This window comes from Melanostigma gelatinosum (assembly GCF_949748355.1).
Source record: "Melanostigma gelatinosum genome assembly, chromosome: 4".
In the NCBI taxonomy this organism is placed as follows: Eukaryota; Metazoa; Chordata; class Actinopteri; order Perciformes; family Zoarcidae; genus Melanostigma; species Melanostigma gelatinosum.
This window is the reverse complement of record NC_136637.1, coordinates 17,571,794-17,581,492: the sequence shown is the minus strand read 5'-3', so window position 1 is coordinate 17,581,492 and position 9,699 is coordinate 17,571,794.

Here is a 9,699-nt window from a genome sequence, read left to right as displayed (position 1 = left end):
GTAGGAGGGCGGTCGGCTGCTCCGGAGACGGACCTTCAGTGAGCGTCTGTAACTTCTATTCATCCAGTGCAAGCACTAGGGGCCCGATCCATGACCCCCACCATGACTCCCCGCCGGATCAGGAACCTTTCTGTTTGATTAACTGGAAATTCATCAAATTCAGCAGACCATATCTCTATTCCTCAAGCTGCTGTAGCCGTCATATTTCACGAGGCCAGTGTGAGTGTGGTTTCCATTGGAACGCATTCCGGGACAAGAGGATGTCAAATGTGTACATATTGTAAAGCCCTCTGAGGCTAATTTGTAATTCGTGATTTTGGGCAATACAAAAATAAATTGAATTGAATTGAATTAGAATAATACATCACGTGAAAATGCACCCATCTCTTCTGCAACACGGTTGTAATAGTGTCCAGCAGAGGCCAGCTATGAGCCACACATAAAATATCATACAATCATTTATTTTTACGGCATGGGTGGAGAACATGAAATGTCAGAGAACCAGAACCATATTTGCATATTCCCTGCCACACTCCTGTACTCATTTTGGGATAGATTTAACTGGCGAAAACTTATTTGCTTCACAAAAAACTACCTCAGCACAATGTGTTACTTCCTTGATGCTGTGTTTTTCTCATCGTGGATATGCGATCCTTAAGGATCCTCAAGGAACAGTGTTCCTACATGGATGGGGAAGTGTATTGGAGAGCATGTTATCGTTGGAGGGTCCTGGCCTTTCAGAAGGAAAAGCTGCTCAGGAAGAAAAATGACAAACATTTCCGTCTCGCTGTTTCACACATACAAAATACGTGATCCTCCAATTTTGAATCTCTAATCAGCAATATCAACAGTGTCATTTGAGAAGTTGTTGTTATTGCCTCCTACTGTTGGATCTGGCTCGAGAACAGTTCTTCAGCTTTTGCAATGCGCTATTAACTGCTGAGCACCACAGTAGGTAACGGCACGCATCGGGGACAATTTGTCTAGGGGTCAGTTGTTTTTGGTAAGGAGAGTCATTAGACAGTCAGCTGATATTACAGACACCACTAAGAGGAGCAGCTGCTTGGAGAGCGAAGAGTAGCTCTGAGAAAGAAATTAGTAGCTGACGAAGGTGGAGAAATTGAGCGTTTTATTTCAGTTCTGTAATTTACTCACACTACAAAATTCTGTCTCAATTTGCCAGAGGGAATGTTTGTTTTTCAGATTTTTCTTTGTGTGAATAAATGAAACAAATCTAGCAAGTGAAGCCTAAGGTTCATGGAGTTGTTCGTGATTTGGCAACTTGCGGCACTCCGAGCCAGAAGATACGACATTGCATGCAGTTATTGAAGCAGAGGACCTTCAACTAGACAATCACCAGCTGCCACGATTAGAAACAAATTGTTTGTGGGCAGGGCTTCACTTTTGTCCATGTTTGGATCTCAGATTTAAAGGAATAGTTCAACATATTGAGAAATATGCTTGCATGCTTTCGTGCAGAGAGGTCTCTCTCATATCTGTCTGATAAGTATGAAGCCGAAGCCAAACAATTAGCTTAGCATGAACAGCTAGCCTGGTCTTTTTATATATGGATTAAACAGACAATTATCTAACTCTCAGCAAAATGTCAAACTATTCCTTAAAGTGGAAGATATGATATCAGCTTTGCCCTTGAGGCTCATAATCCAAACCGTTCCGGTCGAGCTGCTCAGGGAAGTCTATTTCCCACTACAGCTGCACATTTCACCAAACTAAGCAAAATACCCTGTTTGAAAAGGAAGATTACATCTCATTGGGCCAGCTTAAGTCTATTTGGGAGGTCCATGCATACACTCTCCATGACTCTGGGGGGTTGTAGAGATCAGGAGTCTTGAATTTCCAGTGGGTTTGTAGGTTTTCTCGGAGAAAAAAAAAATAAGCACCAGTTTGACACCCAGAAATCTCAGCATGTGGCCGAGTAATCATCGATATGATTACTCATATCATTCTGCGTTACGAGACTGTATATGTCTTACTTCTTGTACCCTTGAAAGTAACACCAGTGCTCAGCAAACTTCCTTCAGCTAAGATCAGGAAGTAGCAGAGATAAATGAGAAGTTACCACTCTCATGTCTGTAATGCTAAAGCTGCTTAGCTTATCATGAAAAAGGGATAAAACAAATCTACATGACTTTAGATTTAGAGTGGCACCATCTCTTGGCAACACTGCAGCATGTATCATTCCCAAAATATCAAACTATAGGCTGAATGGACACCGTGCAACTGTTGCGTACAAAGCAAAAAAAGAGAGAGAGAGAGAATATAACATATGTATGAACAGGTATTAGTATTAAACAGATTGTTGATCAAACAATTCAGTTTTCCACAAAGCTATATCATGTTGCCAAACTTTTTAAGTGACCCATCTGATCATCGTTTCTGCATTGATTTTGTGTGGAATGCTATAACACATCTAATCTGTGAGGATATTTGAATATAAGTAGGGCATCGCAAACGAAGTTCAGTCAGGAAGACTATACTCTTGCATGCCTAAGCCGTAGTTCATTTGTCATACATCTGCCAATCACTCACGCATGCACACTCGTAATGTTCTTGCTGTTATCATTCAGGGCTGTCAACCATGATATCAGCTGGTCTCCTCTATCCAATAGCACAATGAAACAATTTCATCGTTAGCCTATCGTCTTGCTGCCGTCTCTTTTTAAATATGACTGTCTCTCTACCTTCAGTACGTTTATGCTGCCGTTACGCACCCCTCCACCTCCCCATCTCCGCCAAATATTCGCAGCTTCATCAACTCATCATTCCATCAGCGTCATCAGCCACCACCACCACTCTACGGGGGGATTTATCTTGCTGCTGCTCAGGGCAGACGCTTACAACTCTCCCTGTAGAGTCCAAGCGCCAAAGAGTCTGTCGAGACTTTACCATCACATTTCATCTGTTCCCCGAAACAATTAGCTTTTCTTTATCTGACTCGTCTCTCCTGATTGAACGAGTACTAACCTCTCAGTTTTTTTAAGGTATATTCAATATCATTTTGCTAAAAAGTAGGGAATATGAAACGCATGTTCATCAAAGATACGTTGAACAGACAACCCTCTAGAAATGATCACTCCGATTCTAAAGTACATCAAAAGCACGCATTGAATCAAATCAGCAGAGGGAGAGCTCCAGCCTGAATGATTGGCAGCTGAGTCCAAATCGATTCTTGTTGAAATCTTGAAACCTTTTCCTGCAGCAATGGTTGATTGGACAGCTCAGCTGAGTTGTGGCAGGCGGGCAGTTGCTCTAATAAAGCCAACGTCAGATTCACTGTTCTTTGTAAACACATCCCAAATTTTGAACAAACACCAAAATTGTACCCTTTGAATTTAAACTCTATTTCAAGTGTATGACGTCATACAGTATATGACGTCATATATGCATCGTGACTTGAATTGCTACTGTCAGGACGAAGTGAAGTTTTAAAGAATCTGCTGCATTTCTTATTCTTTTGCATGCTGCATTCTAACTGTTTCTGTTGAGAAAACTTGGCCAATAAGGCTGTATTATTCAGGTATGGTATAGTTTGTTTTCTGAATTTCTGTCAGCAGTCATTAGTCTTCTTTTGTTCTCGTCCCCCGATCCCTCGGAGCAAAGAGCGTGTGACTCATGGAGCACACAAAGGCCACCGGCAAAGTAAATATCCACGCTTACCTACTGCCAGATCATTTTATTTGAAACATGGCTGTGTTGACTCGGATGCCCGACACAGTAGGTGAATTTCCGGGCAAAGTACCAGGACTCTGTGGAGAATGTCACCACATTTAGCTGCAGCCATATTGTGTTCTTTTATACTTTAAGCCACTAATGTTGGTTATTAGAATTTGCAAAAGGTCATGAAGTAGCGCAATCAGTGTTGGCATTTTTCTTTTTGCATAACTATATATACAAACAAACAATACAGGCCTTTTTTCATGCCAGACATTTTGACTGTGCAGGAAAAACACAACTGTAATTGATAACACTAAAATGCCTTTCATTTAGGGGTTTCACAGCTATGATAGTCATGGCCAGCATTTAAAACTGCAAAACTTATTCACTGAAATAGCAGTGGTCAGTGGGGCAAATCATTATCAACAATATCAGTTACAAAAAGGATTTCTATGACTGTTTACCGATCTGCCACCTGGGTTAAGCTTAAGCACAAAAGCCAGGGTGATCAGGGGAAGTGACCATACACATAACTCCAACAGGATAACCATTAATCCTAGAGATCAATTATTCAAAAAAATACAGGACACAGGTTTACTGCAAATGTCTCCTCTCTGAACTGGTATTGAAATTAAGGGATGCTCTGTTTACAGGGGCATACAAATAATAAACCTAATAGTATGTACATGACAAAACACAATGTCGCAACTTTTAAATGACCAATACAGATAACAGATCATGAATAAGGACACAAATGTCAAATAAAACAGGCACGTTGAGCTGGAGGTATTGAAAATCAGCAGATTTGACATTTCCCAAATTACATTTAAAAGTGTGCACACCCCATTGTGTGCCGCTTATGAATACTCACTGCATGTTTTTAAAGTCCGCTATTAAAGACCCAATAGTTCGAACGATAAAGTACGTCATTCATTCATTTTGAGCTCATCTCCACTTCATATTCACTTAAGCAGGTTGTCAAACTCAATCTAATTCAAATGGCAACACAGTCTTTGGCTGTTTGCCTGCTTTGGCTGAAGGGCAAATGAAACCTGTCACGGCCGGTGAGCTGCACCTCGTACCTGTGTGACTCCTTAAGAAACAAAATTGCTCTAAATTAGCCATGTTTACAAATCAAGGGCTGTCAATGTGATTAATTACCACCTCCATTCCCAGATAATATCATGTGACATCTGCCCTCTCCCTTCCTCTGAAGTGGTGGCAGAGATCACTCGTCCTCTTGATTAATTGAAAGAGCCCCATGGGATAACATTCGCAAGCAAACCTTTACAGCCAGGCTGCTTAATACTTAAACCTGCCCTTGAAACGCACACACATAAGTCCAGGGAGAATGCAGAAGAAGACAGGGAAAAGATGCAGGGGTGAGGTGTTATGTCAGATCCGACAGCTGACTCCAGGAGCTGCATTAGAGGCAGACCGGACACGACGGCTAATATTATCACTTTGATCTTCTCGTCCCTGAGGTTTGCATAGCGCACAGAGAAATGTAAGATAATGACTTCCTCTGTGAAGACTAAAAATAAAAGATGAGAGGATGCAATCAGAAATGGCTCGTCCCTTTCAATTGCAATAACATCACTTCACTTCTTGGGATCTTTGTATTTATTTATTTTTTCAGCATTGGCTATTTTTACTCTTGTATAGTTAACGCAAGTGGAAAGTAAGTATTGTGTGGTACCAATTATTCTTGTATTTCCATCTCATTCGACCTTATTCATGCGTTATTTCACCCCTAGATTTTACAAGACTAGCTTTCATTATCCATACTTAATAATCGCTACATGAAAAAAAATCTTCACCTTGCTGAAGTAATTTCTGTGTTTGAGTCCTGAAAACCCATTTTTTTGTAAAGTAGTGGGAAAAAAACACTGCAGTAGAAACATAAATAAAGTTGCATTCTGTGCTTTAAGTTGCTTACAATATGTAAGTTAAGAACAAGAAAATATGATAATGGCCCTCTTTCCCGACACCAACAGTTTAAAAAAGCCCTTGATTTACTGACCCCTGACTCTTACGTTAGCTTTGTTGCACCTGTTAGGGTGAAACCAACTACACCTTTAGCATTTTGGTAATTTCCAGGACAACTGAAAACATGTGTATGTGCAAGATCATTAAAATATATCATGCAACATTCTAAAGAGACAATTCTGTAAGCAAATCTCTTTTCATATTTGGAACGCAGAACTTTTACTTCTAGTTTTACATGGGAATCTGAACACTTATTCCATCACTGCTTAAAAGTATAATTTTATAAAGTTATTTCAAGCATGCATGTGCAGAGAATTCTTGGATGAGTAAGTTGTAGTTATTATCCACCGGGGGCTGTTGAACAAGCCAGCAGTTCATATGAACTTAAATGATATATTCCTAAAACCCTAGATTTACCCAAGGTCGCTGCATCACTCACCACCCCCACTTTGGTCCTGATATTAAAAATACAATTACCATATTTCATCACTTATGACAAGCGCTGATAAACCATGACTGCATTATTATTTCCGCTCTGACAAGCGGCCTAATATATTTTACAGCAGTGAATTTCATTTCATATGTCATGAAACACAGCCTCAAATCTCAAGCACGCTTTCTATGGAATTCAATCAAAGACATAAATGCTTGCTTTTCATGAAACACACTGATGATCCCCTGTTAAATGCACAAGCCAAAGCCCGATGTTCGTCTTTCCGACCATTTTTCCATTGGCAAAGTTTGTGTGTACAGAGCCATTTAAAAACTAAAAAGCCCACTAATTTGTGTCATGTATAATGGCCAATATGGGCTCTGTGGGATTTTGAAATAATATTGTTCTTTGCTCAGGATTAAAGCGTATAGTCACAGCTTTGAATACAAACCATTTGCACATCTTAAAATTTGTAATTAGTCATGAAGATATTTTCCCCGTGTTGCCGTCTCAGTCTTTTGTATGAGGAAGCAGTCTGTTCTGTCCTGATAGCAGCTTCAGTATGATGAAGAATACCATTCTCATTAAACACTTTGATGTTTCACATCACCACAACTGAAGTAGTTTCGCTGCAGGAGCAGTTCCCTTTATTTACATGGAAACACATGGTGATCCAATTAAATAATTTAATTTGTGTTTTTGTACCATTATGATTTTTATGACAAATTGTAGCGAGTCGTTTCTGCTAAAATCACAATGCAGATTGTGCCAATGTGTAAACTGTGTCATGCTGCTATTTCGTTTTGATCTCGGGCCTGTTCAGACCTGGCATTTACACACGTCTTGGGTTGATTCTGATGATCACTTGGTGGTACCAACTGGCCGTAGTTCAGTTTTACATCCACGCGCTCTGTTTGTTTCTGTTGGAACAAAAACTAAATCACTATCCAAACACACACACACACACACACACACACTGCTGGAAGTGTTGAAATCGTATACAAGACTTTTGATAAAGAATGGTTTATAGACAATATTCATATTATTTAATTCACTTACTTTGTTGTATTGAAGTTAAATTTCATTCTAATTTTATTTTATTTAATAATCTAGTTTTTATTTCACGCCGTTTTTTTCTATTCTATTACATTTTCATCATTGTTGTTTTATTTCCATTGGTCTCAGAATGTTAATATTGTTTAATTAGGGAATTGTTAAGTTATTTTCTGTGATTTTCAACATCGTCTTATTTTAGCCTCGTCAGTCATCTTTGTTGCACTTTGAACTGCATTTACCTGTATGACGAATGATTGATTTATTGACAGAGAGAGAGATTGATTGATGCACAGAAAATATAAAATAGCTGTTCATTGCCAGTGTAAAAATATATACGTAGAAATAGAAGAAGTAGAAAAATAAATGATCCAGGGGCAATTAAAAACAAAGTTGCGAGATGAAGTGAGCTAGGCGCTACAATATATTTGTATCCTTTGACAACAAGAGATTCAATTGGAATTACATCTGATCCATCCTGTCTTATGTTTAACAAATCATGTTTAGAGGAGTTTGGGAAAGGCCAATGGAAAAGGTTCTCTCTGGTGTGTTGACCCCGAGTACTGCCCCAACCTGATCCAAGCCCTTAAGAAGCAGCACTTCGAGCATCGAACGTCAAGCATGTGATATACTGCACAGCCATTATTGTGTGTGTAGCACTTTGAGAGGTTTAAATTATCAAATTCCATCACAAGTGTTTCTGATAATGAGCAGAAAGGATTTGACACACCATCTGGCAAAAGTGTTCCTCGGAAAAACTTTTTTGAGATTTTGAGAATACATTCTGAATATTCTATGGCAGTAAAAGTAGAGAAAATGAAAAGGACTTTTGCTGAGTTGTGGAAAACGTAAAATCAACAATATAAAAGTCTTTAGAAAGCAGCCACAGTGGAGCTAAATGTTTGTGTCAATAATTGATTGTGTACACCCAGCACAGTGCTAATCAATACAACGTTCTCTCAAGTCTTGCTGTGTCAGGTAACTGATGACCTGCTTTCCCAAAGCAAATTACAAACTCGTATTCATTATTAATCAACTGATTTCATTTATTCTCAGTCTTTGGGCTTCTGGTGCATCGTTTGCCAGGTTTAAAAAAAATGAACCTGAAAGCATAAAATCGTATGAAGAGTATTTTTAAAATTGATTGTATGACTTTAAAATCAATTACAGCATGCTGGAGTAGAGCCTCATTAACGGGCTGGACTCTGCAGAGTGAGCCAAATGATGATTTATTGGCACTGACCGTTCCCTTAATTTCATCCAATCAAAACAATCGAAACTGGACACAGCAAGTTTTGGATTTTTCCACTTACTGACGTTCTGTGCATGAAACTCAAATGAGAATGATAATTGCTATCTACAGAGTTTGGAGGACTAAACTGTGTGTTTATCTTCTCTAATGTAAGCTGCAAATATTAGCATGCCCGGCTGATTGACTTTCAACCTACAGCAGTAATACATTGTTACTTTCCATTCCAAAATGGAAAGATTAAAGCATAAATCTAACTGCTGTGTTGTTTTTTCTGCATTACAATTTCAAGCCATCCAAAGATTATGTTAGAACTAATACATTTAAATGGTCAACCTTTTTACAGTACTGTTCCGTATAATAATATAGAGCTACCTCGAGCCCTAAATGCTAAAAGCAGAGAACAGCGCTATGTCTGAGGATACTTGGCCTGCTTCGCTCTCAAGGCAGAGTTTAATGAGACTGACCTTTTGAGGATGGAGAACCGAACTCATCCTCAGCATATAAATAGCAATGAACTCTGACCTCAAGATTCAGGATGATACCAAAGCTTGTCAGCAATTCCCTCCTCGTCTATGACTCACCCATCTTCAGGAGCCACAAACAACTATGAGCCACTAAAACTGCATGTACACTAAATTGTTAAGCATAGTTGGACACATCCTGTCTTCATACTTTAGTGTTCTTTTGGTCCGGGGTCAGTTTTTATGGTTTAGCTTTGTACTATTAATTTTAATTTAGTCCAATCTGAACATATACAATGATAGTTTTGTCTTCTTAGCTCAACAGAGCACCAAATGTGTACTATTCGCCAACAAACGCACCATGTACTCCTGTTTGAGGACCATCTGCTAAAAACTGCTGTTGCCAGCTGTTTTAGAACATTAATGAGCTGTTTTTGAAAATGAAACTATGTATTTGTGAGCTGTTTTCTAAGATGTCTGTCTTCAGTGGAGAAAGATTCACACATCGTTGGTTTTGGTCTTTTTATGGGTTTTGTTGACGAGGTGAAATACAGAAAACATTAATTTTGAATTAATATACTGTATATTATACTGTATATCACAGCTGAGCTGACAGTTGGGCTCTGTCACCGTTGAAATAAAGTACAGTAAATTACTGATTTTGTCAGGTTACAATAAGTCAGTTCAGCAAAGGATTCAGTGCCTCCCTGTAGTAGTGGAGCATGTTAAAGGCATTGGCTTTGCAATAAATAAATAAAAATCACACATTTAAACTTGTATACGTTACTGAAAGTTATGTTTATTATTGTCCTTTCCCATATCTGTCCTCAGCTAAC